This window comes from Eumetopias jubatus, unplaced genomic scaffold (genome assembly GCF_037043125.1).
Source record: "Eumetopias jubatus isolate StellerSeaLion01/CBP00866 unplaced genomic scaffold, mEumJub1_p1.0 scaffold_14, whole genome shotgun sequence".
NCBI classification, from domain to species: Eukaryota; Metazoa; Chordata; class Mammalia; order Carnivora; family Otariidae; genus Eumetopias; species Eumetopias jubatus.
In genome coordinates this window covers 68,371,911-68,399,640 of record NW_028274820.1, presented here as the reverse complement: position 1 = coordinate 68,399,640, position 27,730 = coordinate 68,371,911, and the positions used below count along the sequence as shown (strand labels likewise).

Here is a 27,730-nt window from a genome sequence, read left to right as displayed (position 1 = left end):
CTCCAGAGGTTATGCATATAATAAGAGGTCAGATCAGGGCTTTTCATTAGAAATATAAGCCACTAGTGTGAGCCACTAATGAGAGCCATATGTGTAATCTTATTTTTCTATTAGTCACATTAAAAATGTAAAACGCCTGGTTGGCTCAGTTGGTGGAGCATGGGACTCTTGATCTCCTGGTTGTGAGTTTGAGCCCCATGTTGGGTGTAGAGACCACTTAAAAAATGGAATCTTAAAACATTTTTTTTAAATGTAAAAAGAAACTAGTGAAAATATTTTAAATTATATATATTTACATTTTAACCCAATACAATAACCCAACTGACTCATCATATCTTAAACTAATATCATTTGTTGAAATGATGTCATCAACATAAAAATTATTAACAAGCTATTTTACCTTCTGTTTTTCACACTGAGTCCTGTGTCCATTCTACACTTACAGAACATCTCAGGACTAGCCACATTTAAAGTGTTCAAGAGTTGCTTGGGGCTCTTGGCTGCTAATGAACAGCCAGCACAGGGTTAAAATTTAAATCTTGGGGGAGGGGGTGGGACTGCAATTTAAAGAGGAGTTTTGCCTTCTACCTTAGATTCCAGTGCCTCCCTGCTCCAGATTTATCTCCTTTGCCAGTTTGGAGGGAATGCATTAGTAACCGCCTTTGTCTTTTCCCGCAGAGCCAATGTAGATATTTCTGATTTGGGAGAGGACAGGTGTTTCTCCTGCAACCTTCCAACGACTGTTATTTCCCTCCTGGTAGCTACGCTGGGAGTTAGTTTTTTATTTTTACTTTGAAAATCACTGAAGTAGGTTGCATTAAATCGTGTACTCCAAATACCAAACTGGGGGTAGAAAGTCTTGCTTTATGCAAAGTTATGCCAAGTTAGGGAGTCCCCGGCAATTAGAAATAAACCGTGTAAATGCATAGGTGACTGTAAGAGGGAGGAAGGGTTCTGTTATTTTCGCCAAGCTGCTCAAGGGTAGAGGCAGAGCGGCAGAACAAACACATCAGCCTTTTTAAAAGTAGCTTTAAAACAACCCACCAAAGTTTCCCCTCGAAATTCCAAACCAGCTGCCAAAAATGAAAGCATATAAAAAGATGCCACGCGCTCTCGGCCTCCCGGAGGTGGCGCTATGACGGTGACGGAGTTAATTAGTGCCTGCAAAGCGCCGCGTGTGAGCTCATCCGAGAAGTCATGCTCTGCACACATATTATTTATAGCCGATCTGAGGCGTGCACGGTGTTTGACATTTTCCTTCTTTTTAAGTCGGGGGACTTCAAAAAGTCGAGGGCACCCTCTCCCCCCGCCCCGCCACCGCCCCGCAGGCAAAGTGCAGTAGGCAGGCTCCAGCGTGCGGGCGGGAGGTGAAAGCGCCAACCACGCGTGTCCCGGCGCAGGTGCCGGGGGCGGCGGCGGCCACTCCGCAGCGTCCGCTCGGGAGGAGAGTTCGCGGTTGATCTCGGGATGCCTTGCAGATGCAAAATGTGTCTCTGGCCAGCAGGAGGAAGGAAGAGGAAGTGAGAGCAGCGGCAGCCGGCGGCGCAGCAGCCGGCGGATCCCCAGTGTAAGTGCGTGTGCGCGGGCGAGGATGGGCACGGGATAGAGGCAGAGCCACCCACACCGCCGCGGCCCTGAGCTGGGGGACAGAGCCTCTGGCCCCCCTTCAGTCGTCACGGGTCGCCAGAGCTCTGGTCGCGGAGAACCCTCGCCACCACCGCCGCTGTCCTGCGACCCCGGGCAGGTTCGTAAAGTTTCCTGGGCTGGCGCCGCTCCCCGACTCGCTGACCTCGGCGCGGCCGGGGAGGGAGCCGGGGCTGGGGCACCGGAGGAAGCGCCCTGCTCGCGGGGGTGGGGGGGAACTCCGGGCGCCGCGGAGACACTTTTGTTTCCTCCCTGGGGGCGCCGCGGCTGGAGCGGGGGTGGCCGCGGCGCTCTGCGGGGCGAGGGCTGCGGGCGCTCCCGGGCGCTCCGCAGTTGGGGAAGTCCGGGCAGAGCCCCGCGGCGGGTGTGGGAGTGGGAGCGGAGCGAGCGGGCGCGGGAGATGGAGCGCAGGGCCCCGGGCCCCGGAACCCGCGGAGAGGATTTGGCCGGGGCCGGCTGGTGGGGGCTGCCGGAGGACAGTGCTGTTGACGCCGGGGGACTGGGGACCGGAGAGTGTGGGATTCGGGGGTTGGAGACCCGAGAGGCTGCGCCGGAGAAGGGACTGGCGGCTCCGACTCTGGCTTTTCTCCGGCACTGGCAGATGGGAGGGAATCCCTTGGCCAGCGCGCTCCTGGGAGGGGACAGCGATGGGCTAGAGGGATGGAGGGCCCAGAGGGGCAGGAGCGAGCGGTTGGGGCGGCTGGGACCCTCGGGGGAGATAGTAAATAACCGCCTCCTGGAGACCCATTGGGGTCCCCGGCTGGGACCGGGAACGACGTCGGGGGAGGGAGGCTTCGATGGGAGATCCCGGCATGGAAGGGGGGACACACGGCACGCCTTCCGAGAAGGGGTCAGTGGAGCTCTGGGGGTCCTGGAATCCGAGCTGCGAGCGGCGGCGGAGATCGCAAGAATAGCTTTGAGGAAGAGGAAATACAGAAGTCAGCTGGCCCGGGGGTGCGCGCGTGTGTTTGGGGTTGGGAAGTCCGTGTTGTGTCGCGGGCGCGCGCGAGGGCGGCGAGCGTGTGAGCGAGTGCGTGTGTGTGTGTGTTTGTGTGTGACCGCGAGGGGCTCCAGAGCTAGGGACTTCCCACCATGTGACCCTCTCCCGCTTGGGGGCCGTTTGAAGTTGGCAGCTCCGGGCAGAGGTTGTTGGCGGTCGGACCTGCGTTGACCTAAAGCTGCAGGGCTTGGCCTCCCCCGGTGACCTGGCCCCGGGGGCCTCTGGACAGCTCCTGGGACTCACTGAGAGTATTTTGTGATGCCCTGTGCCTCGCACCATGGTCCTAAGAACACTAATTCCTCATATTCAACATTTCAGAGAAGCTAAGATAAGGGTTTCTGCTTCAATAGGCAGAGGAGGCAGGCTCCTGGTTTAGCGCTGCCCCTGACTTGGGGGTGGGTAGAGGGGGTGGGGCAATGGAAGAATTTAGGTTTTTGTTTGTTTATAAAATAAAAGTAATTAATGATCTGTACTTATGCATTAACTCTTTGAGGGTTAACTTTGGGAGCTAGAGGGACATAACCCCGCTCAGGTTCACTTTTAGATCAGAAAGGCTGGCCGCAGCTACTATTAAGGGCCTCTCCAGGTCAGGTTTTTTCATATCTCCCGTCCGTACCTACTTCCCAAGGTTATTTCAAGGATTATCCTCCCCCAGTTTACAGAACCTCAGAAGCCCAGATCTCCTGCTGTCATGTGGCAGGCTTTCCCCCCCCCCCCACAGTTGCCCTTCTGAACCTCTGCTCTTTACTATGGTACATTTCCTCTCTCTTGAGGGCTGTGGTTAAATGTTGCCTTTTTTCCTACTTCATTTATTACTCAGATTTTTTTTCTTTTTTAAATTAGATGGACTGGTTGTCTAATTGGGAAATTGTGAGGGAATGACCTGGAGTGTTGGAACTCTGCAGGGGGTGGGGGTGGAGGGTGGGGGGGTTGGGGGTCAGGAGAGAAGGGAACTGGGGAAGAAGCTTGGTAGATATCAGGGCAAAGGAGGTTGTCAAGCAGGCCCAGGCCTGGGTCTTGTGGAATCCAGGAGCAGGCATTGGGCTACAGGGTGGGTGGTGTTATTAATGGTCTTATCTCCACCTCCACTCCTATGTCTTATCTTTCTGCCTTTTTTTTTTTAAGATTGATTGATTTTAGAGAGTGCAGGAGGGAGGGGCAGAGAGAGAGAGAGAGAGAGGGAGAGAGAGAATCTCAAACAGACTCTGCACTGAGTGGAGAGCCCGAGGCGGGGCTCCATCCCACAACCCTGAGATCATGACCTGAGTCGAAACCAATAGATGCTTGACAAAGTGAGTTACCCCGGTGCCTCTCTTGCTTTTAATTGCAGCCATTTTGACCACCTTACATTCTTCTTTTTCACCAACTTCTCTCTCCAGGGCCTTTGCACAAGTTACTCCTTTGGCACAAAGAACTTTTCCCAACACGTCCAGATGGCTCACTGCCTTGCTCACTTCAGGTCTCCACCTAGTTCTCAGCTTACAGGCAGCCTTTCCTGATTACCTCTTGTAAAATAGCAACCAGCCCCTCTCTGGTCCTCTTAAGTTACTCAGTTTTCCCCCTTAGCACTTATTACCCCCTGGCATTATATATTCATTTGTTTATTTGATTATGTCTGTTTCCCCCATTAGGACGGAAGTTCCATGAGGGCAGGGACCTTGTCTTGTGTCTAGGTCCAGAACCTAGACTGATTACCAGCAGAATAGGTGCTCAATAAATACTTGCTGATGGACTGAATAAGAGATGCATATTATGGGAAACATACCGGGAAAATATTGCAGCATCAGCGGCAACTGAACCCAGGTAATAGGCTTTTTTTTTTTCCTTTGTCCTTCCCACCATGCCCAGCCGCTCCTCTTGCAGACCCTTTTGTGCTTGAGCCGACTCAGAATTTCAGCCTGAAGAAAGGAACAGAGAGGTGGTTCCTTGGGAGAGTGGAAAACCAGTACAACTTACTGATAGCGCATAACCACTTCAGATCTGGTATTTGTTTTATCATACTCCTTGGAGAAAGTCTTTTCAAAACATGCGTTGCTTTAGCCAAAGAAATACTCCCCTAGAAAAAAGAGCATTACTGTGCATGGAGTAAAGTCAGAGATAGCCACTCTATCTCGCTTGCCTCCCAGAAGATGGAGGTGAAGGCAGAGGGGGAGAAGGGGTAAGGGAGGAAGGACAGGGCGGCAGAAAGAAACTGGGTGGCAGATGCAGGGGAGAAGAGAAATGTCTAGGAGAAGAAAAATAAGAGAGATAACAGATGAGAGGCTTTTATAGTGCTTCTAAATCATAAGCATTTATAAAATTACAGTATTGAGATAGGACAATACTTAAGTGTTTTAATGTAATTTACCCCCTTTGGGTGTTTGGTGTGAACGGGTGGGGAGAAGCGGAGGAAGGGAGTGCTTTGAAGTCCTTGCAGAGAGGATGTGGCTGGGGCCGTGCCAAGGGGCTCTACGGAGTGCACACTTTGCTTACCTTATCATCTTTCTTAACAGTGAAGGTTTAGTTTACAGCTAATCATTCCTATGGAAGACATTTCCTGTCCTGATCTAAGACAGTGCGTACCCTTAAGGTTTGTAACTGAAACCTGCAACCACTTTTTAATGCTTGAAACCATCCAAGTGGGTAGCTTGGTTTTTCAGACCTTCATTCTGTTGAATTGGGAAAAGGTGGGTAATTACTAAATGCTCTCGGCATCACAAAGCCTCAAGTGTTTGCCGCTAATTACACAACTCCGCTTCTGCTTCCTTCTTGTTAACTAGTCTGGTGTTTTTGAAGTTTAGGCTTGCAATCCAGGAGTAGATTGGAGTATCAATTTATCAGGTCCAAACCAGCAGTTTAAAACATGAAGTGGAAGAAAGTACAATGGAAAAATAGGGCGTTTCACAAAACAGACACTGAATCTTAAGGTCAAATGTATTGCTTAATGTGGTAAAAAAAAAAAGTGTTTTAATAATTCTGGAGGCCCTAGGAATCTACATTTTCAACCAGTTTGCTAGGGATTCTGATGAAAGTGGTTCACAAGACCGTACTTTAAGGAATATTTAGCTGCTCCCACCTCTTACAAAGTGCTGTTGGTTTAATCTCCTGCAAGAGCTGCTATTTACAAATGTTCAATTAGATGCAGTAAAAGCGTCAGCCATGGACTTAACTTTTAAAATGCTGCTGCTGATAGAACTTGATGGTGCGCCAGGTCATGATGCCGCCATATTGGCAAAACTGGAAATCCAGGTGGTATGTTTGTCACCTAGCGGCATGGAGAGGCAGCAGATTCATCCGAAATAACTCTTTAATCTTACTAAGAATAAAATGACACAATGTACTCTTTTCTGGCTAAGTTTTAGTTTAGAGCTTTGGAGGTCTTTAAGCTTTTCAGGTCTTTGGAACTTGACTCTGCTCAACTTTTCATTGTTTACACTCAGTATTCTCCATATGCCTGTTTTAATCACTTTCGGATGTTTGCAAAGACAGTAGTCACGTTTTCTGGGGGCAGCCACTGTCATGTACATAAGTAGATAAAACATTTTAGGTGACTTGGGCTTGCGACGGAGCAGCCAAGGAAGAGAAAGGATGAGAACTTTAGCTCTGTCCAAAACAAGGATGTTGAAGACCAACCATCCAGGCAACAGAGTGTGGCTGCCATGACAACCTTTGACTAGGCCTAGCACCACGTTACCAGGTGCAGCAAAGCCACGCCTGCGTGCATCCTACACACGTGTTGCAGTTTGCAATCCCCCCGATGACTTAGGTTGTCTGAGTGTTAACTATTAGAACTCATTTATGAGAGCCAGCGCTGAAGCCCGAAGAACACTGTTAGGATCCAGGATTAAGTTAACTGTGTTTTCCACACTTTCCCAGGATAAGTGCAGGTACAGTTTGAGCAGAGTTCTGTCACTGGCCTAAGGTGGAGTAACAGTGAAGTATCCAGTAGGAATCTGTGTGGGAGAAGGAATGCTGGCTCATCAAACAGAATTAACCACAGCAGCAACCTGGTGTAGCACTGAGTGGAGAGCTTAGTCACATGTATAAATAGAAGGAGATGACAATTCTCAGTCGGTGTTCTAGGCCCCCACAAACACTGGTTTCCAGAATCTGAGCAAGATTATTATTGGAACCTCAATTTTAGGAATTGAGGCTATAGTTTTGGCTATTTTAGTTCTCACGGTTAATTCAGGGAACAGAACTTTCCTCAGTTAGAAAACGTTTACTACTTGCTGGACTCCAGGACTGCTGTGTGTCTGGTGGGTTGTGAGTAGTGGTTGGAAGGCACCATGTTTCTGTAAGCCCTGACGGAGCATCGCCCCAGAGATCTTGGAAGTCACAGGATCCATGTGATATTTCCCTTCCTGCCTTGACAGCTGACACCTTTCTTCCTGGAGAACAGGCAGTAGAGTGTTATTATCCCATTTTATAGATGTGGCTTGGAGGACTGAAATGTCTCAGGGATAGTTAGTATATCTGAGCCCACACCCAGGTTTTCCGACTCTTTTCCCCCTGCTGTTCCTTTCCCAGGCACCATGATGCTGGTACTGGTTATTTTCTGCCCTTGTTGATTCTCCTCCACTAGCCTGGTCTGAGGCCAGGACCCCTGTATTGAGCTGTGCTGTAGGGCATCCAGGGAGCCCTTCACACCTGTATGCTGGTAGAAATGCCCTGGGTTGCCATGGCTCCCAGGGAGGTGTCTTCTGCCACTGAGGCCAAGTTTGGCCGAGTTGGTGCCTCTTTTTGGGTATCTCACTCCACAGCTAAACTTCTTAGCCTGGAGAGAGTTAGAGGATCCTTCTCTTGGGGACAGCATGTCCATCACCTAAGCTTATGATATTGAAGCATATGAGCCAGAATGGAATTCATTAATCAAAAATGAGATCAGTGTTTTCCAAGGCGAATAGACACTTATTCTTTAGCAAACACTCTGCCCCGCCCCCCCCCCCCATGGATGAGTCATGGTGAAAGCAAAAGCATGGAACCAATTGGTGGTGGGAAGGGACCAAGTAGGGGGTAGGCAGTACATATAACAGAGTCTTAACTTTTGCTGTTTCTCTGGGCCCATAGATTAATACCAATGAAGGGAACCAAAGACTGGAGTCTTTAACCGGGGTGGTTTCTCTCTTGGGCGATGCCGAGGCTACTGATTCTGTTCATTTTCTACTTGTAGGCTATTGCCCCTTCTGTGCTGACCCTTTGTTTCTGGCAGCCTCAACCTCAGCGCTCTTGACGTTTGGGACTGGATAATTCTATGTCGAGGGGGCTGGCTGGTGCATTGTAGGAAACACTAGCTTTTTCGGCTTCTACCCTCAAGATGCCAGTAGCAACACCCAGTTGTGATAACCAAAAAATGCCTGTGGTCCCCTCTGGGGCAGCTCCCCCCCTCCCAGCAACCCCCCCACCCCAGCCATTGTTTTGTTTTCTTACATAAGTTAAGACTAATGGTGTGCTGTCAGACAGGCTAGACTTGACAGCAATATTAAGTGCCCCAGTTTTCTCTTTACTGCTTAATCCTTAAACCCTAATGTTGTATATTCTCATACATGTTCTTTAATTTCCTCTAGATCTTTGGATTTCCTCTGGAGCTTCCTTCCCTCCTGTATTACCATTGTCTTCCTAACCCAGCTCAGCTGTGTTTGAATTTCCCGTATGTTTTTTCCTGGTATGCTATGGCCGAAGAGACCTATAGCTAGTGATTTTATGTTTCAGTTTCCACAAAGGTCTAGAATCCCAGCCACTGGGTGCTGCATTAACCATAATGTCTACGTAGTGGGAATATGATAAATGAAATGAGGGAGGTAGTTCACGAAGCTCAGTCTGGCTCCTTCAGAGGCCTCCATCACCAGATTAAGGCAGTGTCTGCGTGCGAATGAGTGAACAGGGTGAAGTGGCTCCTCCTTTGCTTGTACAATGGACCTTGGCTAGTTGGGTCGTAATAGATATTGATATTCCATTAGTGTGACCAGGACGTTGTACTGGTCAGGGGAAGCGCTTTCAGGTGGGTCTCTATGTGAAGTCCTTTCCTGCTCTAGCCGTTAGATTTCTGTCCTAATCTTGCCACATTTATTTTCTTATGTAATTATCTGTCGACCTTTTGTTTACCTTCGGTGTCTGGCTGCAGTAACAGAGTAGAGCAGCATCTAGTGGCTTAAGCAACCTAGAAATCCCTCCGCCTGGCATACTGGCTCTGTCTCCCCAAGGCCAGCAGCCTTCTTCTAAGTCACAGCCCTAGAGCAACCCTCCACCCTTCCTTCCGCCCTTTGTGCCTTTTTTTTTTTTTAAGTTTGAAATTGCATTTAGAGAGCCAGCATTTTGTGCTGTGGGGTTCTGTGGCTGAGCAGTACTGGATGAGCTATATTTTCCAGGCTGCTACACACAATTACCCTTAATTTTGAAGCGTAATGCATTTCAAAATAATATTTTTTTTTCCTGTTTTCAGGCTATTTAATCCAAATACAGAGCCACAGCTGGTTTTGCCCATGGCCCTGAAAAGGCATGTGGTTTGGGAGGTAGAGCTGGTGGAAGGACTTTGGTTAGATTGCGTATTTTTGGCTGAGTGAAGAGTGAATTCCAATAACACTCAGTAAGGCTGGTTTTTTCTTGACTCCTGACCACCTTCCCCCCTTGCCCTGCCTCACCATTTTCATAGCATTTTTAGAGTGGACCCTGTGCCCTCGTTAGTCCAACACTGGGTCACTCTGTGGGAAGTGACGGAGTACTCAAAAATTCAGATTTGGGGGAAGGGGACTGATTCTTTCATACACTTACTAGTAAGCATATGTGTATGTATGTGTGAGAGAGAAAGATACACACACACACACACACACACACACACACAAACCTCCATGCAGCTTTCCTAATAATGAAAAGTCTTTAAAAACAAAGGAACTTGTCATATCAGCTCCTAAATCCCATTTTCTCCAGTGCTTGTCACATTTATAGCAAGTCAGTACAAATCTCATTAAATCAAAACCTTTATCCAGAAATGAATATGTTTCCGTCATCTTTAGACTTAACTCTACTGCCAGAAAGTGACTTCAACTCATTAGGACTATTTTCTCAATTACCATCCATTCTTTCATCGAGAGTTTTGGGAAATATTTGCCTGGGTTTATACAAGAGAAGCACAATAAAGATTTATTTATTAATTGTAGTATATTAAAAAAAAGTGCGGCTTACACTTAAAATGCATATAAATGTTTTCAAATTGAAATATTGCTAGGTTTAAAGTGCCCATCATAGTACATTATTTACATCATTCATTCATTCATTTATTCAGCAACCATTTTGATTGCATTTTATGTTGTGTAGTCACGGCACTTCCTGCACATTATAAGATCCACTTCATATGAGACAGTACGGGAAGGGGGGCTGTATGGGAGACAGACCCATTAATAGATAGTCATAACGGAGTGTGATGAATGTAAGTGTATGTAGAGTGTTTGCAGATCACAGAGGAAAGAGTTCACACGGAAGTGACTTTGAGAAAGATCTGGAAAGCTGAGCATTAAAAGAAAGAACAAGGAATACTTGTAGGGTATTCAGGAGAAAGTCAGGGTAGTCAGGAGAAAGTCTGGAAGAGGACTTGTGTCAACTCTTCTGGGAGCTGGGCATTTGGATTGAGTGGAAGGGAATAGGGAAGGAAAATACACCATTGGAAGTCAGTGAGAAATCTAACTCTCTGGGCAACAGGGAAGGTATATTAGAGGGTGAGGCAGGAAGGGGGTGTCAAGGAGAGATGGAAGCTGTCAGCTCCTTCCTTCTGGGCCTACCCTAAGAAACACTCAATCTTGGTCAAATGAATAAGTAAATAAATAAAGGTGCTTGCTGTGTAAATGCAACTTAAAAACAGGGCTCTCTGCCCCTACCTTCTAGTGTGAGTAGTGGACCATTCTCTTCCTTTAATGAGACAACTTCTGGAGACCCCCTGGCTGGATGCAAGTCAAAGAGAAAGGATGTTGACATTGATGAAAAAAAAAATTTGGTGGCTGATTGGATTTGGGAAGAAGGGAAAAGCAGGAGTCTTTGAGGTTTCAAGCTAAATATATACATGCTTGTCGGTGAGGGTTCAAGTATCTTTTTGACTGTACCTGTTGGCTGACTTGGTGTAAGTTAATTATTATTCTCAGCCTCAGTTTTTTATCATTCAAATAGAAATAATCTAAGTCCCTACCTCTTGGAGCTGCTGAGGGCATTAAATGGAATAATGATCGGAAAGTAGGATCCCCCAAAAAAGCAGTGCATTGGATTTGCTGAGGTTATTATTACTAATTCACTAGTTCCTATTCAGGTGTTTTATTCGAATATCTTGCTAAAATCCTTTAAAGACACGCGTTTATTATTTCATCTTCTTTATGAGTTGTAAGTAGCCCAGGAAATTCCTCCTAAGATTTTTGCTAGACTGTTCGTTTGATTTATGTAACTTTTCCTCAAGCACACAGAGAGGTAGACTGCTGAAATACAGGCCAGGGAAAATTACAGTCGATTGTAAATTAAAAGAACTGACATAATGAATCCTGTTAGCAACCTGAGGTCCTAAAGTAAAGTGCTTGTAAATAGGTCTCTATCTCCCATTCACTTGGAACTAACCTGGGGTTTCGCTGTTTTATTTTATTATTATTTTGTCTTGTGTAGAGAGAATGGAGGTTGTTAATTGGGGCTCCTTCCCTTTCCTTGAATCCAGCTTTTGGGGGGGGTTGTTTGTACTTGCCCAGCGTGGATGGAAGGCCAGTGAGAAACCCCCAGTTAGTGGAGTACTCGTGGAGGGGCCATTGACAGGAATTTAATTCAGTTGAACTGGGTTTCATGTGATTGTGTTGCCTACGAAGGAAACTCAGTCGTTCCAGTAACACTTGGTAAACATCCCTTGTTGAATCATTTGGAACATTCCGGTAAGTGGGGGACTGTTAATATTCATTGGCAGGTGGGCGGGAGTAAAGTGTTAATCTTTCTTCTTTGATCTGAGCCTATCAACCCGATTAGAAAATACTCTGAGGATAAAACAGAAAAATAAAAGGAGGGCGACTATGGTGCTGAGTGTCAGACCCAGTATAGCTCTTGTTGGCCCAGCATAATGAAGCATACTAACTTTCCCTTTCCAAAGTGTCTCAGGTTGGACAATTCGTTTTATGGCCACCTAAGTAGAAGCCACCTGTTTCCATTTCTGTTTATTCTTTCTGGCTACTGCCAGTTTGTTTGGGTGACTTTTCTGCTTTAAGTGCCTTCAGGAAGGTAACAACTAGCTCACAGACTCACCGGCTCATTAAGCTGTAGCTCATGTACCTGTCACTTGGTAATGGCTTTCATGAAGTGGATGGGGAAAAAAAAAAAAAACAACCTCCATACAGACATTAAACTGCTGTGAAGTATGGGTGTGCAAGAGAACTGTGCCGAATGGAAACTGCTTCTCTAAACTTGTGCTTTGAAAGAGTGCAGCTTCTCCCCCATCCCCAAATACTATAGTCGTGAAAAGTCCCTCATCTAATCACTATATGCAGATCTTGTTTGGTACTTGACAAATTGCACACCATTTCCGGGTAAAATAAATTTCCAGTCACTATCTCTTCTCCGAAGAAGGGTGATAAGTATGGATTGTTCAGGGGCTAGATCGTCAACTGTGCAGCAATACATTTACACTATGTATTAGGATTGGTGTGTAACTCTACAGAGGATCTGGTGTTAAATAAATGTTTGAAGACGCCTAAGAAGATTTATGTAGTGAAAAACAGATTCATAGTAAATCACTGGAGAATTATATTCAGACCAAACTATACATCAGTTTCACAGTAATTCAGACACATTGACTTACCTTGTACCCATTTCACAGATGAGGAAATCGGTCCGTCAGAGAGGCTGGCTGCCCAGCATCATGCAGATCCAAACTGAAATCTTTTTTCTGCAGCACACCTAATGCCAACTCTCCTGCAGCCGAGTCCCCCTCAGTTTGTCAAATTCGTTTTGCCTCAGTTGAACCTGTTAGGTTGGCATGTTGTATTGAGTGGCCATGCTGCTTGGTGAAGAATATGCCTTGAGAGCTTTGCTTCAGGAGCAAGTGAGTGAACTCCGTCCAGGTCATCACCTGGGCCAGGGCTGACTGTCAGCAAGATGCCAGAAAGAAGAGGGCAGTCGTGGTGGAGTCACTTACATTCCCAGCAGACACTGTCCCGCTGTCCTGGGAATTGTGACTATTGCAGACTTGTTTAGGGCCCTTTTCAGTTTTCGAATATGCTGCTAACAACTCTGACATGTGAAAGTGCCATTTAACAGTCTGAGAATCGACCCCGGGAGCTGAGACTGTTAGGCGCATAAAGAGGGACAAAAATATAAGAAGCCAAATCTCCAGGTTTGTTTTTATTTCAAAATATATCTTGACAACGAACAAGCTTTAGGGTAATTGTTTGTAATCAGATCAATGCAAGGCCCAGAGAAATGGCACAATAACAGTTGTAAAATTGCTTCTTTCAGAGTCTGGGAATTGCATTATGAAGAGTTGGGTCCATCATTTGAAGTGATAAGTGCCAAAGAAGGTATCCAGTATCCTATACAGGGGAAGGGAAACTACCCTAGAACTTTAGTCTTCAGGATACCAGAGACATTGGAATCCTTAACTTTTAAGAGAGAGGTCGGAGTGTATTTGATGGCTACCATGGGTCTGATTTTGCCTCCAGCATTTCCTTTGAAAAAATACTTTTTAATTTATTTGTTCATCCACAAATATGTACTGAGCACCTGCTAGGTACCATGGGGGGTGCTAGGGGACACATACACAATGGTGAGTCCCCTTCCTATGAAAAATAGCAGACCTGTTGCTGCTTTCTTGGGCTGCTTGGGTGTTCACTAGTGGAAGAAAGGTACATTGATCAAAGGATCACACAAAGGAATGTGACAGTTAAGCTGGGCCCAGGACTGGGGAAGAAAGGTGCTGATGCTGGAAGAGCCTATGGCAAGGGATTAATGTAGTCAGAGAGGGCTGGGAAGAGACTGGGCTTCAGTGGGGGAAAGGGGAGTCCGTGCAGATGCCTGGTACGTATGTGATGAGCAGGTGCGGGGGTTGAAGGAACCGAAGAGCAGAGTGCCCAGGGCTGGGAGCACACCGGGCCTGGAATAGACCTGGGAGGAGGGCTCGTGGGGATCAGGGGTCTAGGTCTTTATCAGGAGAGTAGTGGAAAGTCACTGGAGTATTTCACTCGAGGGGGTGGTATGATCAGATGTATGCATTGCAAAGGTCTTTCTGGCTTCAGTGTGTAAATCTTACATGATTTAAAATTGGTCACAACATGGGCACCTGGGTGGCTCAGTCGGTTAAGCATCTGCCTTCAGCTCAGGTCATGGTCTCAGGGTCCTGGGATCGAGCCCCGCATCGGGCTCCCTGCTCAGTGGGGAGCCTGCTTCTCCCTCTCCCTCTGCCTGCCCCTCCCCTGCTTGTGCTCTCTCTCTCTCTGTCAAATAAATAAATAAAATCTTAAAAAAATAAAATTGGTCACAATGTGACTGCACTCTTACTACTTTTAGAATCTAATAGTTTCTCAAAGAATCAATTTAGTCACTAGTGTCCCCTTCAGATTTTAAACAGCAGCTGAACCAAGGGATTTAGCATGGGTATCACCTCTACTTAAGAATGATATAGTACCTGGTTCTGTGGTTCTCAGACTTCCAGATGCCCAAGCATTGCTGGGGACCCAGAAGCTGCATTTTAGTGGGTCCCTCAGGTGATCTGATGCCAATGGTCCCGCCTCCACTTGAGAAGCATCATCCCCCAAAGTGCTAAGGAGTGAAAAAAAGAATATAAACCCTGAGGTAAAACATCGTGAGGCCGCCAGTAGAGGAGGCAGCCTCTGTTCTTGCCTGGGTTTTAACTGGGACCTGTTCTCTCCGTCCTGAAGGGATTTTCTTCTAGTGCACCTGAAATGGATTCTAAATCCTTTGAGTTTCTTCTAATTTATTTCCTAATCCTTTCATATGCAGCTGTTTTCTCAGGTTTGTGGCTTATTCCCTCTGGGTCTCTGATATTTCACTTTACATTTTGTTGCCATTTTAATAAGAATCTTTTTCTGTAAGTCCCAAATGAGGTTATGGGGCACAGAGGTGGTGGGGAAGGCCGGCTGGCCGAGGAGGGGGATGAGAAGCCCCTCCGTGGGTTTGCTTCCTCTGCCCTCCAGAGCAGGAGACTGAGTGTGTTCTGGAGTTCTGCCAGGGCGAGACCAGTCCATAGTTCCTGTAATAGGGAACTGCTTTCGGCTGTTCCCTAGAGAGTGGAGGAGCCCAGAATTCCTGCTCAGGTGCAGTCGGGTTGAAATGAACAGAAAAGAAGTCACAGAAAAGGCATCAGACAATTCAGTGGGTGAGCCGAGAGTAAAGTGCCCTGGACCCACATCTCCCTCTGGTCTCCATGACACGACTCCGTGGTCACCTCCCCCGGGAACCTTCCTTGATTTCCTGGTATTGTCTCCTAGGACACACTGAGTCCTTCTCTGTGCTGAGTAGATGGGAGGTTCCAAAGGTGCATGTTCCCAGTGCCGAACCCATAACAGACGCCCACTGAATGTTTCCAGAAAGAAGCACTATTATCCATGCATGTGAGCACTGTGTCCTACAGTCCGTTTGGGAGGAACCCTTAAAAATGGCTTCTTTGTCCCTGAGTGAGGAGCCCAAGGACACGTGGTTCAGGGATGTAACTCTCATTGTACTCCATTTTGCTAAAGACCAGTCCTGCCTGAGGTCACTGTGATTGAGGCGTGGGCCAAACCAGATGTCCGAGGTGGGGAGGCAAACGGCCATGGTTTTGCAATGCCTAATCCTGTGGTGGCAATGATCACTGCCTTCCTGTCCTTCCACCGCACCCGAATCTACCCTGGATGTAATGAACTTTCCAGAGGAGGAAACCAATGTTTTGTCATTTGCATTACTGTCTGCAGAAGTATTTATACCTCATGTAGCTACTTCTCATTCTCTCTTACTCATCAAAAAGCCTGTGGGGCATGGGTATTAGAGACCATAACTTGTAAGAATGTAGAAAACATTTCTTGGCTTAAACCCTGAAACTTCTCTCTCTTTGTGCCTTCATCCACAGGTCAGCCGGTGTTGAGTCTGGAGAGTATGCTTCTCTCTTCCTTCCCCTTCAGTGCCTGTGGGTGACCAGGCATTTGTGATACCCACTGGGGGTTGGGATCCCTACCACATACGTGGTTACCCACATTTCATTTATTACAATCTGAGAGCACCGTGGCCTTGATAATTTCTTTCTAGGCTATAATTGCACATTATTTTTCTAGCAGCTACCAAGGGTTTCAGCTAGCAATTGAAACTTGATAGGTGTCATGGCTCTTCATTGCTGGAATGATTAATCCTAATGTTCCAGCACTGAGCCAAGCCCATTTCTTTTAAGCCAAATAGCACACTCACGGTAAACCCCAAACTTCAGTGTTCTGAGTTCACTCTGAAAGTAGAGCATATTCAGGCCTTTGGAACCACATTCTCATCTTCCACAGCCCCTTTCTCCCTTAATAAAATAAACAAACAATGACTTGCTTCCCCAGCGTGGGGATTCTGCCAGTTGCTGAGTATATCTCTTTCGATTACACATTCTGGAGCTGGAGAGTAACCACCGGATGGGCTCCGGGCCCCACTGGATTCGCTGTGTGATAGACCTGAGCAAAAAACCCTCTGAATTCCAGAAGCACCTACACTGGCTGGTGGGTCACCAGTGATATTTTGGGTCTCCTGGTATTAGTGTCAGTTCAAAACCAGTGTCTAGTAATCCCCAAAAGGTCTGATGGTTTCCTTTTCCCCAAGGCACATCCCCCCTAAAGAAAGGCTGGAGGTCCCTTCGGAGGAAGGCTAGCACAATGGTTAACAGTATCCATTTTTGGCATTCTACCAGGGTCCTTCCTCGAGGGGACCCGGCCTCCCCTTCATGTAAGGGGTCCTGGACTTCTAAACTGCTTCAAGCCTGGGGATGAATGGAGAGGCCACGACTGTTTTTATGATTCAGGTCAGACGCTTGTCCAGTTGACTTACAGCTCTTCTGCTTCTACAGATTAAGTAAGAATTCACAGGCTTCCCATCTTCCCTTCTAGAAACACTGTGACTAACTAGCCAAGACCAATATTCTGATTGGTGTTTGACTCTGCTGTCCATGTGGTAACCTCACCGCACTAGAAAGTGCGTGGAGCCCCTGACCGGCTGGAGGGCCGACCCGCCTGCTCCCTTGGACACTTCTCGGAACTGCCTTGCAGGAACAACAGAGGCAGGAGGTGCTTCACAGTCATACTGATAGAGATTGGAATTGCTCATTGTGTCCTTGTTGGGGGCAAAGTCATTGCGTTCTCATGACTCCTGTTTCCTTCTGTATGAATGGAAATGGTGCCCATGTGTTGTTGCAATGAAATGAAAAATGTCACCAAGGAATGGAGTTCTCTGGCCCCAGCACGTGTGCAATAGATGTAAAAGGATATATGCTTTCTGAACCTCTTTTCCAGAATTGTGTGTTCAAACCCATCGGTTGGTTAGAAGGGAATTAGTCGCAAACGGACTCCTGGGATGCACAGTTTGTGGCTAGCTTCTGACACCCTTCAGGTTTGCCGAAGACTCTGAAGTATGTGCTCTATTTTAACAGTTGTCAAAAAAAAAAATGCCATTTTGTTAGAATAGGTTATGTCTACAAAAAAATTTCACATTTCCTGTTCTCTGCATTATGATTTAGATTTCAAGTTCACTGTGTTTTCCAGTATCAGAGTTTGGTTGCTGGGTCTTATTTTTCTCTCTTTAGAGAAATAAAGTGTGTCAGGGACAGGTGACCTTCTTAGGACTTACCTGATGCTGTGGGGAGGCCTGTTTGTGGGCCCCATTTGTGGACTTCGTTCATTAACTCGTTCTTCAACACTTGATGCCAGGGAGATGGTGATACCTGGGGAGAGACTCTGCTCCCACAGGGGAGGAGGCGGTAGCAGTGGACACACCCATAATGCAGTGGGAACACCCATAATGCAGTAGGACTCATACCCCCATTTAGGCACCAACCACTGTCGCTACTGGCCAAAGGTGTGCTTTATGGAAGGTGTACGTGGTGAGCTCTGCAGGCTCTGGTGGTCCAGGCATGGAATTCAGGATCAAGAGGCCTGGGTCTTAGTCACAGGCTGATATTGAACATAATCCGTGGCCTTCCTTGGTGGCTTCAGTTCTCTTAGCTCTATAATGCTGCGGAAGGGAGGGTGCTTGACATGATCGCGAGATCCCAAGTGAAAAACCATGGACCAGCTGCTTCAGGATCATCACAGCAGTTAAATCAATTAGAATCTGGGCCCTCAACATCAGAAATTCTGAGTCTGGGCAGGTTCTGGAATTTGTATTTACACCAAGACTCCCTGCCCTGGCTAACTGACACACGAAGCTTCTTTTAGAAGGCCCTGGATGACTTCTGGTTGCCCTTCTTTCCTACAGCTCCATTCTTCATCCTTTAAAACCTAACACCCTCTCCCATGTCTCCTTCAGAAAACCTCTCTGACCTCTGACTGATTGGCCCTTGATAGATAATTTGTTCATGCCTCTGTCCAAAAAAACGCAAACAAAACTCATCAATGTGTGCTTGTGTCCGTTTCCGCCTCCCCTGACGCTCGGGGTGTAATGACAGCAGTGCATTCGTCATCGCATTCTCTGTGCCGTGCTCACAGGCACAGAGAATGCGTCCGAAGGGGGTTTTCAGATGGCACGATGGGAGAGTAGTAAAACCGGACGGCAGCCCCTCTTTCGCTGCCTATTAGCACTCCTGCCAGAGATTTCAGGGACATTTCAAACAAGTCACTATTTGGGATTGCCCATTGAATTTGGGATTGCCAACATATTTGGAATTGCCCATTGAGTTTTTTTTAAGATTTTATTTGTGTATTTGACAGAAAGAGGGGGAGAGAGAGAGAGAGAGAGAAAGAGAGAGAGCACAAGCAGGGGGAGTGGCAGGCAGAGGGAGAGGGACAAGCAGACTCCCTGCTGAGCGGAGAGCCTGCTGCGGGCCTCGAACCCAGGACCCCGGGATCATGACCTGAGCTGAAGGCAGACGATTAACCGCCTGAGCCACCCAGGTGCCGTAGCCCATTGAACTTCTTAATCTGCGTCAACCTTGCTCCCAAATATCTGCCTGTTCCAGAGACCCCTGCTTTCCTCCTGTGGCCTCGAGACCCCAGGATGGTTGTGGAATGGCTGAGAGAAGCGACGACAAGAGGACGAGTTGGAAACTGACATTTTAAACCCAGGTGTTTTGCAAATACAAGCACTCCCAAAAGATTATTTGGCATCTGCCTCTTGTTACCTCCTCCCTTCCCCAATTGAAAAAGACAAGCAACAGTACGTGGGCCCTGATCCTCCCGTGGACAGAACGGAGTCACACCGAGAAAAGGGAAGTTGATTTCCTGGTTGCCCTCCCACTCACAGAGTTCTGGGTGGCGCCACCCCACACTGTTTGCATCACTGAACTACACACTGCCAAGACTGCATCTTAAATTTAAACATTTGGATGAGGATAAAGAAAGCCTGCGGGGAAAAAGGTAACACTTCACCCTCAGTGGTGCGTAAGCACTGTACATCGTGTGTTTTACTTCTGCTTTTGGATTAAGGACAGAACATTAATTAAGAAGTAAAAAGCTCGTTTTCTGAACAGCAATTAATTTGTGTTTGCTCTGCTTTCCTCTGTTGAGTCTTTGAATTTTTGAACACATAAAGACTTGAAAAATATCTCCTAAGGGTCTTTCCAGTGCGCCTTCGCATTCGATTTTTTTGATCGCTAGGCTACATACTGACTTGGAAAGGAACCAGTGTTATAAAAAGAAGTGTCATCGCAAGGTTCTGGTGTCTGATTGTCTTTTGGATGACACAGATGTGACAGGGCTCTGAGCATATACTCTGTTGTTTACCGGTCCACCCAGTCCCTGTCCAGAGTCCAGCGTTCTGTTTAGCCAAGACCACTGAGAAGCAACATAACTGGATTCATCAGCCTGAGTTCTGAAAGCTCCTCTGAAGAGTTATTTTTGTATCCTACAATTTGAATTTTTGGGGACAGGCTGTACCACTTTCCAGGTGCCAAAAGTGATCACTCAGATTTTTTTATTAGGTACTATTTTAGCTTCAAAATATTTTGTTTTTTATGGACTGCTTTGTGTCTTTGACCCAGTTCTCTTTTCCGTGAGATGTGTGTCCTAAGAGGATGAGGTTTAGGATGTTAACGCTACCTGAAATATTAATTCCTTTCCAGTGAAATCACTGTCCCCATCCTCCTCCAACACACACACACACACAGGCACGCGCGCACACACACACACCACACATCTCTTCCCAAACACGTATCCTTCATATTGATAAAATGTGTTTGGAGCACGTATGGGAAAACTGATTTTTCTCCCTTTTTCATTGGGAGAAAGAGTAGCCAGCCAGATCTTGTGAGACACAGCTGGATTAGCCAAGGGCTCCTAATCGGCAGCCTGGGGCACTGCTAAGTCTTCACTGCTCCTTGTGGCAAGGCTTTCATACTCCTGGTAGCTGTGCCGGGAAGGAGGGACCAGAGACCTTGCAGAAATACGAGAACATGCCATTTGCAGACACGAGCTGTCAGCAGCCGTCTCCCCCACTGTAATTTGCTACAGCCTGGAAGTGAATAAGTGACAGCTATTAAAAGGGCTTTAGAATAATTGCAGTTAAAAGTAAAGATATTAATGAAAAGACATTTTAGACTACCACTTACACTTGTTTCTACTCATGAAAGGGCTGAATGTTTGCAGGCCATAAAATGTTTACAAAACAGAAGCCTTGGTCATTTTATTTATGACTAGTCTGCAGTGTTCTTTATGTTTTTTTTCTTCTTCCCCATCTCATAGTGGTTTTGGTTTCGCTGACATCTGAGGGAGGGTGGTATCACATTGGAGTGAGCTGTGACACATTTTCAGCGTTGGTCGCTGCCAGCAGGATGAGGTGACTGGGGGTTATTTCATCTGAGGTGTCGGAGTTCTCCCCCATGTGCTTTAACTGGGGGGGGGGGGCGTGCAGCAGGTGCTCTCGTTCTTGGCTGGGTGCCATCATCCTGTTATGTGCTTTTTGTGAGTTTAACTTCAGAATTTGAAGAAGTCTTCGCCCAAAATGTATCTTAAAAAATGTCTTCCTCCCTCTCAGCTAATGGAGCACATTCTGGAGATGTCCTTTTAGTCTGTAAATTGAACTGCAGCAGTTGTCCATTTTTGCAAAACATTTTGTTCCAAATAAGTACACATGTTAATTTGCTTGACGGAGAAAGAGAGTCGAAATATCCGAACTTGGAAAGTCAGAGAATCAGCTCTGTGCCCTTTGTCAGTTCTGATTTCCAGCTGTTAAATGATTTGAATCTAGTTTCTAAAAAGGACCCCTTTGATGGTCTGAGTCATGATCCTTCCTTAGGGGGATCAGGTTAGCTTTGCAAAGTTTAGTTTGTGATTTTTCAAGAGAGAAGATACAGAATATTTTATTGAAAGGATCTTGGAGATTTTTTTTTTAAAGATTTATTTATTTTATTTTAGAGAAAGAGAATGTGTACAAGCAGGAGGGGCAGAGGGAGAGGGAGAGAGAATATGAAGCAGACTCCGCACTGAGCATGGAGATGGTCGTGGGACTCGATCTCACAACCCCGAGATTATGACCTAAGCCGAGAAACCAAGAGTTAGCCACTCAACCGCCTGAGCCACCCGGGTGCCCCAGGATCTTGGAGATTCTAAGTTAATGTTTCCCTGGCTATGGTATTGAAGAGGGGTTAGGTATTAATGCTGGATTTTAAAATATATTTAAATAATTGTTTATTCATTTTAATACATACTAGAAAAAGTATAAGTGCATCAAACCTATGATTTCACAGATTTGCATAGGATGAGACTAAGATGCAGTAATCTTTTTTTAAAAGATTATTTATCTGAGAGAGAGAGAGAGCGGAGAAGGAGAGGGACAAGCAGACTCTGTGCTCAGCATGGAGCCCCGATGGGAGGCTTGATCCCAGGACCCTGAGATCATGACCTGACCTGAAACTAAGAGTTGGATGCTTAACCGACTGAGCCACCTGGGCACCCCTAAGATGCAATAATCTTAATATTAAATATAATAGGGTTGGAAAATGATGCTCGAAGAACAAGATTTTGGGAAATGCTGATGTAATCCAGATCTGCATTTTGCCTGTGATGAGGCTAGGCAGGGATCCACTTGCCAAAGTCTGCTTAGTAGTGAAGCCGAGACTGGAATCCAAAGTACGTCACGTTCGTGAAGAGTAACAAGAACAGCTAACATTTATTGAGTGTTTACAGCGTACGATGCAGAGGGATTTACGTACGTTATGTTATTTTATTCTCACTGCAGGCCTTTGCATTAACTACTATTAATATTCTTATTGTATAGATAAGAAAACTCAAAGCTTTGAGAGGGTGAGTCACTTGCCCAAGGTCATAGAGCCAGACAGGGGCAGAGCCAACCCGGAAAGGTGGCTGGCACATCGGCTGATCTTAGGTCAATGAGAAGAGTTAACATCAAAGAAGACCCTGGAGAAGGAATCCTTTTGTTAGGAGACTTAAAGGCCTGTGGAGCAAATATTTATTGAGAGCTTAACATGTGTGCTGAACCGCTAGGTGCCAGGGGCCCGGAGAGCTGCCTGAAGACTCTTGAGAATTAGGGGTTTGGTAGCTTCACTGGAGTCGGGGACTCCCGTAGGACTTTCCTGGGGAGATTCTCTTCATCTATTAGCATGTTAAGTGCTGAGAAACCTGCAGCCAGAAACCTGTTTTCTTCGTAATATTGTTGGTTTTCAAAAGCAGTTAACCACAGGTTCCCTTTTTCTTCAATAAAACCTGTTACATTTTGCAGAACCAATATTCTGTGGAGGACACGCTTGGGACCTAACCTAATCCTTTTGCACTCATTTTACACATGAGAAACCTGAGGTCCATGATGACTTGGCCAAAATCAAAACTAGTTGTTGGCAGAGTTTGTGTCATTCTCCCACTCGTTCAACAAGTATCCATCCAGTGCCTCCCAGGGGCCACGCATTCTAGGAATTGGGGCTTAGCAGTGAACAGATGGACAAGAGAAAGATACATGAAAGCAAATCGATAATTTTAGGTAATGGTAAATCTATGAAAATTGGAGATTTTTACTTTTTCGGCATTCTTTCAAGACAGAAGGCATGCCTTTTTCATCTTTGTTTTCCCAGTTTTTAGCACAGGGCTGGAATGCATTTTCAATAAATATTTTGAATAAATAAATAAGCTGTTGATGATTTGGGGTCTTTCCTATTATGTAACAAAAAGGTCAATTAAAAAAATACCAATTGCCCTTAGTTGTGGTATATTACTCTTTGGGAAGTTAAAAACAAAATGTTCTGGGAGGTCTGCAGACTGAAGTAGGTTTCTTGGTCACCCCTGCTACGAAGCCCAGTTCTGAACAGCATTGACTTTAGACAGTCATTAGAAGACAGATACTTTATGAGAGAAGTCATGTTTAAAAATCATCTCTATAGGTTTCTCAGCCTTGGTAAATTGTTTCATTCCCTAGAATTTTCAGACCACATCTGTTTTTTGATTCCTGGGCTTTTGGCCATGTTGTTAAAATGCCGATATCTCTAAGGCTCTACCCAAATTGCTAATATCAAAAGATTCCTGAGGAGTATATAGCTTGTTCAGATACAACAGAGGTGGGAAACAGAATCTTATTAGATGGCTGGTTCTTTATGGCTTGAATTAGGGGGTACCTGTGGGTACTGGGCAATCTGTCTGGTGACTTTTCTGAACTATATAGCACACTGTGGCCTTCTAAATCTCTGCCCATGAATGCTGGAAAGGACTAATGGAAGGATGTTTTATACATTCAAGCATAGGAAAAATGGCTGATGTCAGTACAGTATGAAGGTTCTATGAGTCCATTGGAGTAGAGGTTCTGAGTTGCCCCGGTGGTCAACACTAGTAGGAAAGATCTTGTCAAGAAGGTCAGTAAAGCAATGGGCTTTTCCACTTGCACGACTCCTTCTCTCAGGTATTCGTGACTGAGGAAGACCATTCTGCTATGGAGGAAATGATGGTCTGACCCCGGGATGTTCATGGCTCTTTCCAGTGTGCCTAGTTGTCCCAGAAAGAAGGGAAGTGCCATGCTGGACCTTGCTCTGCAATCCACAGGGGACTCCCTCCTTCTAAGGGACCCCTAGCCATGAAGTCCACCAGCAGAGGCCTTAGGAAGCACTCACCCAATACGTCATCTCAAGCAGATCATTTCGTTTAGGCGGGCATTTCAGAGAAGGGCATTTTAGTGGTTAGAAATGCAGCCTTAATTTCAGAGAAGGGCATTTTAGTGGTTAGAAATGCAGCCTCTCTGGTGAAGGGCACTTATAATTTGAAAGAAGAGGAAGGGAAATGAATCTGACACCGTCTGTCAAATTTATTTCTAGGTTTCTCATGGAAATCTAGGTTTCTTCAAGAGGGTATTTCCCTGAGAAGGGATTATTTCATTCTGCATGGCTCTGTGCATCACAGCAAAATCAGACATCTATTTCTGGGGAAAAGAGGCAGAGAAGAATTTGGTAAGTATTTGAGAAATAAAATGGAAAGCTGCAAGTTTTAGTCTCAGAAGTGAAAGCAGAGCTTTTAGAGTTTAGGTCAAGAGACACAGGCTTAATTGTATCTGTAGGAGTTTCCTGTAGGCTGGAAGAAGAATGTCTGACTAACAAAGAGTGATGAAATGATGGCATATGTTACTGAAGGAAAATGGTGGATATTGTACCCTTCCATATTTTAGGTAAATAATCTGTAATGTAGAAGGCATTGGTGCAGGGCAGGGCAAAGAGCATGGTACCTAGAGCTGGAAAGAGCCAGGCCTGAATCCCACCTTCTCCATTTTTGATGTGAGAATTTAAGCAAGTTATGTGATGGTTTTGATTCACAATTTCCTCATCTGTAAAATGAGGATAATATAGACTTCTAGAGGATGCTATGTGGTGCTTAACAGGCCTGGCACATGAAAAGTGCCCAATAAATGGTAGCTTTTATTATGAACTATAAATAGAAAAATCTCTAAATTGTGCCCACCACACCCAGAGAGGAGCTCTGAAATGCCCTTTGGAGGTGTTTTCAGACCTTGTGACTTGATTCAGTATGGCATCATCCTTGTCTGATTTTTTTTTTTAATTTCCCAAGAAATCTTATATTGAATTATTGCACTACAAGAAATAAGACATTTTGGAATTTGCACAGTCCATTAACTAATTCTAAAACCCTTTTCCTAAACAGGCAGACAGGTGTTGCCTGCTGCATCTGCCTATTTGTACACCTGTTTCAGTATTTTGAAATCCAGCAAAAACATTTAAAATCACAAAAGCCAATTGCTTCACGACTAAACAAAATTCCCTAAAAGTGTTGTGTGTTCCTGCCAACAGCTGAATGCTCTAAAAGAGGCCGGAAAACCACATGAGCTTCTTTATTAATGCTGTTGATGTGTTGAGACTTGTATCAGGTCCCTTAGGCGAAAAAGAAGCACAGATTTGGGAGAGGGGGGACTCAGATGAATTAAGCCAGTAACATTCAAGTCTCTTGGCCAGAGAGATGTAAATTCTTTGTCTAAACACAACAGAAATAAGCCTCTCTCAGGTCCAAAGAGACTTTGATAAATAATGCAAACTCATTGCCTTATTGAATTTATTTCTCTGGATGCTAGATATGTAATTGGGAATCGATAAGTATTGTTTGCTTGCCTTGTGAAATTGTTTCATGTTGGGGTAAGGATGAGTCTGTGGTGTTGAAATAGAGGAAAGCTAATTCTCTTATGCTGGGATTGGCTTTAATCTTATTAGCCAGATGTTCCAACCGTTATAGCTAACCAGTCAGACTGGGCCACAAAAATCTCAGTTGCACAATATAATTGGATTGTGAACTGCATTCTTTAAAAATCACCATTTGTATGGGACAGAGGCACCTCTTGTCTGCATTTTTGGGAGCACAGGTTGGCTCCCTGGTCTCGTTCAGGTCAGAAACACCACTGCCCATCACTTTTGGCCCGACTCCTCATGGTTAAACCCCAGTGTATTTGTATGCTCCAAGCACAGGGGCCAATTTTGGCCAATGGAAGTGGTTAACCCTGCTGCCTGGCTCTCTCCTGCTGCTGTTTATGAGGCGTGGCTCTTTCATCCCTGCTTGTTGGAAGAGCATTCAGAAAAATCCATTGCAACTCCCGATTTTGATAAAGCCTTTAATTTTCTATCCTTTCCTTTGACAGCTTCATCCATTTGCTGCATATTCAATTCTGAAGAAGCCAGGGCTGAATTGAGGTGATAGTTTCAGAACGGCCTGGAGTTTAGAAGGTGTGATTGTATTAGAGAACCTCCAGCCTTGAGTTTGCTTGGCTTTGAAATCTGGAGGATTATACTCTCCTCACGGGGAAAGATTTATGGCCTCTGGGGAGAGAATCCCGGGCCCCGAATGAAGTGTGATATTTTGATAAGGTGCTTGGGGAGGTTGCTGGATATAGAGCAGAGTAGGTTTCTGATTGGTGCAAGCAATCTTGAGCCCTCCTGGGTGATAATTTCGAAATATGTGTGTCCTAGGAGATGAGAAAATATGTGGCGGGGCCATATAGAAAGAGTCGAGTTGGCTAAAATAAGGAAATAGGGAAAAGAAGCTGTTTGAGAGAGGACTTGGCGCCTATTTGGTATTTGTGTCTGTTTTTCTCTTGAAATGGGCTGATGTGTTGGCGAGACGCTTCTGGCTGTTGTCAGAGATGGGAACATCTGTGCACCTCTGCAGAAAACTCAGGGTTCTAAAATGTTTGGTGGAAGTTCCATAACTGCAACTCATTCTGTCTCCTCATTAAGGAGTTAAGCCTCTACCGCTCAGAGTGTGCTTTTTAAGGGAGGACTTGGCTTATGACTCTGGGCTTTACTTTTGCCTAGCACATGGCAGAAGAGAGTTTCCAGCCATGAAATCCAAGGCCAGCAGATTCAAGTGTGCAGACGTGAGGCAAATCAGCTCTGCTGGCTTGGGGGGAAATAAGAATGAAGAGATGCCCAGTCAGCAAGGTAATTGTGACACAGGCCTGCAGGCAGAGCCAGCAAGAGGTGTGGCTAATTCTTCAAAGGTTTTGCTTCAGCTGCTACTATTAGTGGTAAATGCTGTTACAGTGATCCCAAAATATCAGTGACAACGCACTAAGAGTGTAGTGATTGGTCACCTCAAAGTCCAGTGCTGGTCAGTGGGGTCACCCTGGGCATCAACACCTGGCTAGCACACTCCCTGTGTCCTACCTGTCTTGCTTTTTCCAGGACTTAATCATAGTGGCCGAAGGTAGAGGGCATTGGAAAATGTGGTATAGTGATGTGCTTGTGGAAATGCAATGGATTGATTCAATGCATAACATCGTCTCTACCACAGCCCTAAATGTTCTTCCTACACAGTTGTGGATCCAGGTTTGGTGGGGCCTGAAGCTTAAGCAAGTTTGGGGCTCCCTTTGGAAAATGATATGAAGTTAGGTACAGAAGTGAATATTCATTTAGAATGAAATGGAAAGAACTCAGTCAAGAGGGACGCTGTGCCGATAAAGGTTTCTTAGCGCCCCCATAAATGTAGGTCTGTTCCTAGATGTCCAAATATAAAGTGTATTTTTCCCCTGCTTGCAATGTAACCGAACTGTGCTTGCTCGATGCCCCCCCCCCCCCCACCTCCGCCCTGGGCAACAGGGCCCTTTGTGCTAGACAGGGTGTAGCGGGCCAGCTAACTCACACTGCCTTCAGAGTAAAAATTGCTGCAGCCTTTCTGGGGAGCCACTTGGCTCTGTGTACTGAGAGCCCAGGACCCTTCATGTGCTTTGATTCAGTGGTCTTACCTCTCCTGTGTGCCTGCAATGGGCTGAGGGCATGGGTGTGGAAGCCCACCCAGAGTGATTGTAACCCAGCCACTGTTTGCTCCCTGATCCTTAACTTTTCCAGACTGAACATTCCCCCCATTGATAAAATCGGCATAAAGAGAGCCATGTGTTGGTATCAAGATTAGTTGGGATCATGCATTAATTTAGCGTAGGGCCTAGGACTTAGTAAGAGGTTAGTACATGTGGTGTTTTTTTTATTACCATTCACACCAG

The 27,730-nt window shown here is 45.9% G+C and overlaps 1 protein-coding gene across 3 annotated transcripts in view; it reads left to right on the top strand.

The window, feature by feature from the left end:
- The first annotated feature begins 1,410 nt into the window (after positions 1–1,410).
- ELMO1 (engulfment and cell motility 1) overlaps positions 1,411–27,730 on the top strand; it is a 523,658-nt gene continuing 497,338 nt past the window's right edge. Inside the window, exons 1-2 of one of the 3 annotated variants that reach the window (XM_028104850.2) lie at positions 1,574–1,744; positions 4,276–4,447. The gene's annotated coding sequence lies outside the window, so the exon portion shown is untranslated. The other 2 variants (XM_028104852.2, XM_028104849.2) reach the window with 2 other exon arrangements.